Consider the following 4,112-nt stretch of genomic DNA (forward strand, 5'->3'; position numbering starts at 1 on the left):
TAAAGCTTTGCTTATACTATCTGAGCATGAGATCATTTGTTAGTAATTGAAAAGTGAATGTGAAACATGGGATCCACCCAAGATTTCATCCTGGGACAGAGAAGAATGCAGCGTAGCTTTAATGAGTCAGTGGTGAGAAAGAACAAAACTGAGTTAATTTAATAAACTGGCTACTTTGGTGTGGAATCCCTTTCCAGTATTTCTCCTCAGGTAACTCTGGAAAACAGCTTCATCCTCCATCACTGCCAGACTGACTCTGATCTTTGACTTTAATTTCGGAAGTGTTGTTTAATGGTTATTCTCCTTCTGGGAAATGTCCAGAGATGTGTGCTAAGCACAGTTTTGTTAACTGCAAACAGTGTGAACTGCAAACAGAACTTTTCCAGTTGTTGAATGGAGGAGATTTTCACTGACACCATAATATTTTTCAGTAGTACCACCCAAATCCTGCCCCTACAATGGGAGCCAACCACAGTTGTCTGAGCATGGGCTAAGCATTTGTTGGGGTACCCATTCTGCTCTGGCAGTTGAGCCTGGAATATGGACAGTGCTTGTCCACTTCCCCATCCGACTCCCAGTACTACATCTTTAAATTAGGTTGTGCAGGCAGCACTCAGTGGCGAAGTTCTTTGTCTCTTTCAACTCAGTCCCATTTTGCCCCTCTTCTTTCTTCCCATTCTTCTCTCCTTTCCCACTGTTCCTAAGATGAGCCAGCTTCTCATCTTTGGCTTTACCTTCTGTTTCCCAGCACTAGGCATTCTCTCAAGACCCTAGAGGAGATGTGGTGTTTCTGATTGGAGGTAGGATGGTCATCCATAGTAGGATCTGCTTTTGCCCTCTAGTTCCATTTGGGTTAAATTCCACTCAGTCCCACTCCAGCAGCCCTACACCTCCCTCTCAGCTCCTCCAATCCCTCAACGCACCCTTACTATGTGCTTCTGGGCCCCTCAAAGTAGCAAAGGGAGGAAGCCTGGCACATTGTTTATGTCCCCATTTTGTATTTGTTTTTTTTTTTGCGGTATGCGGGCCTCTCACTGTTGTGGCCTCTCCCGTTGCGGAGCACAGGCTCCGGACGCACAGGCTCAGCGGCCATGGCTCACGGGCCCAGCCGCTCCACGGCATGTGGGATCGTCCCAGACCAGTGCACGAACCCATGTCCCATGCATCGGCAGGCGGACTCTCAACCACTACGCCACCAGGGAAGCCCGTTGCCATTTTGTAGAAGGGTTATAGGAGCAGAGTCGATCTGGAAAAGTTTTCTCCTCCTACCATCATCTGAAATAGAGAAGGGCCTCCACTGAAGTGCCTCACAACTGTCTGAGAGTAGCCCTAACAGAAGGACAAGTGAAAAATTTTAAGTAACTGTAAGTATATCCAACTTATAAAATATTTATTAAACGAGGGGGAAAGGGCTTCCCTGGTGGCACAGTGGTTAAGAATCCACCTGCCAATGCAGGGGACATGGATTTGAGCCCTGGTCCGGGAAGATCCCACATGCCGTGGGGCAACTAAGCCCGTGTGCCATAACTACTGAACCTGCGCTCTAGAGCCCACAAGCCACAACTACTGAGCCCACGTGCCACAAATACTGAAGTCCGCATGCCTAGAGCCCGTGCTCTGCAACAAGAGAAGCCACCGCAATGAGAAGCCCGCGTACCATAACGAAGAGTAGCCCTCACTCTCCGCAACTAGAGAAAAACCCACATGCAGCAACAAAGACCCAACGTAGCCAAAACAATAAACAAAATAAAATAAAATAAACAAGAGGGGAAAAGGAACATTAATTCATTCATGTGTTTAGGGAAAGGGGCTAAAAATGTTAAATAATTTAAAATTAAATAAACTGCATAAAATTAAATAAATGTCTTTTATTCTATTGAATGATGATGATAAAGAACTGAATGGGCTGCCATTTTAAATTAGGAGGAAAATTGTGTATTGGATTAAATTATATAAAGTTGCTACTATTCAACAATTTTGCCATTGTTTGACCATTTTTTTTGTTTGTTTGTTTGTTTTGTGGTACGTGGGCCTCTCACTGTTGTGGCCTCTCCTGTTGCGGAGCACAGGCTCCGTACGCGCAGGCTCAGTGGCCATGGCTCACGGGCCCAGCCGCTCCGCGGCATGTGGGATCTTCCTGGACCGGGGCACGAACCCGTGTTCCCTGCATCGGCAGGTGGATTCTCAACCACTGCGCCACCAGGGAAGCCCTGTTTGACCATTTTAACGTAAGAAAATATCAGTTTCATGTGGTTCAGCCTAATATTGATGTTTTAAAGGCATTTCTGATAGTTTTTCTCTGCTATAAATAAATAAATGATAATATATGTTAGTCTAAATTTTTTCTTTTATATTATTTTCAGTTACTTCACACTGCCAGCAGAGTGTGTTGGGTGCCTGGTGATATCAAAGGAATTTTTTATAATAAAAATGTATGCTTAGACACATCTGGTTATGATTTGCTTTTCCTTTTCTCCAATTGCATAATTCAAGTTGATGCTGCATAATTCTTTCTTCTTTTATTCCATTCCATATGGTGGCAGAACAACTACCAAAAGATGAATACTTTCAGTACCTTTCATATCAAAGCTGCAGCTTTCACATTCTGTTCTATTGACACCGCATTTTGGCAGTGGATTAAGGGACACAGTTAAAATCTCTGCTCATAATTGGTTTTATTTGGGAAAGATTTTCTTTGAACTGGTGACCACCCGTGATTTTATAATTATCAAAAATTAACCAGCTCAGCATTTCTTGTAGGAAATATTCACAATTCACTTCTTTGCTTTTAGAAGAAAAAAGAAAAGGAAAAAGAGAAAAAAGAAAAACTAAGGAGTGTTAGAGAACTCCATTTTGTTTGGGAGTGTTCCATGTGGGATTACTCTAATGCAATGCTAAGGCTGTATTTGTCTGCATAGTACTCTTTCAAGCACAATCTTAAAAACCTTTTTTCTTTTTCAGAACCCTACAAAGAGAAAAACTCAAAAGAATTTAGATTTTCTGAAAAGTGAGACAATTCCAGTGTAACTTTTCTGATATGACCTGACTTACAATACAAGCTACAGACAAATCAATGAAGCTTTCTGCAGAATACTCTTTTTTCTTTCCTTTCTTTAAACCATTTTCTTGAGATATAATTCATGTACCACACAATTCATCCATTTAAAATGTACAATTCAATGGTTTTTGATATATAACGTTATTAATGTTGAAAAGTAATAGTAAAATAAATATAGCATAAAGTTTGCCATTTTAATCATTTTTAAGCATCAGTTCAGTGGCATTAATTACATTCACATCATGAATTACATTCATGATGTTAGATATCGTCATGATCCACTTCAAAAACTTTTTCATTACCTTAGCCAGAAACTGCAAAGAGTACTCATATGCATTTCAGTATGAGTTGAAATTCCTGCGGCTGTATGAAATTGTTTAAGTTAAGAAAGCTGACTGGATATTTGGAAGGTAAAGCACTCCAAACTTAAGTCTAAGGCTGCTGGCAACGATGTCTGTTTTAAGTAGACAAGCACCCACACATACATATACTTTGCAAGGCCCTGCGTGATCTCCAAACATAGCATCAGTCAAACCTCTCTTCCCACTGGGCTTGATTTTCCCACCCATGTGGGGAATAGACAGCGGGAGCTTTGTTTGCAGTGGCTTTGTTTCCCTGCAGCCATTGGTAAAATAAACATTACCTCAGTTTGAAGAAGTTCTTGGTAGAACTTGGGGGTCCTGGGATAGCAGATCCTATGGCCCAACACCGATGACTTCATCATGTTATCTGGTTTAGACTCGCCCCACTGAAGATAATTGCATCACAGCATCCCGTGTGGATCCTTGTAGGACTGGCCTAGGTCAGAAGATGTTAAGTGGGAGACTCCTTAGCTTTGGGAAGAGAAGTAAAGGAGCAATACTGAAGAGAACCTTGCCCTCTCTCACATTAGCCTGCCCTATATGTCAATGTAGCTTCAAAGACGTTTCAGGGTCTCACCAGGCAGATCCATAATTATGAAAATTTCTCATTTCATTGTTGGACAGTATTGATGAGCTCTACACTGAATTTAGCCCAGTGATAACTGAAAATACACACAGGGAGTATTTAGATT

This window comes from Kogia breviceps, chromosome 4 (genome assembly GCF_026419965.1).
Source record: "Kogia breviceps isolate mKogBre1 chromosome 4, mKogBre1 haplotype 1, whole genome shotgun sequence".
Lineage (NCBI taxonomy): Eukaryota > Metazoa > Chordata > Mammalia > Artiodactyla > Physeteridae > Kogia > Kogia breviceps.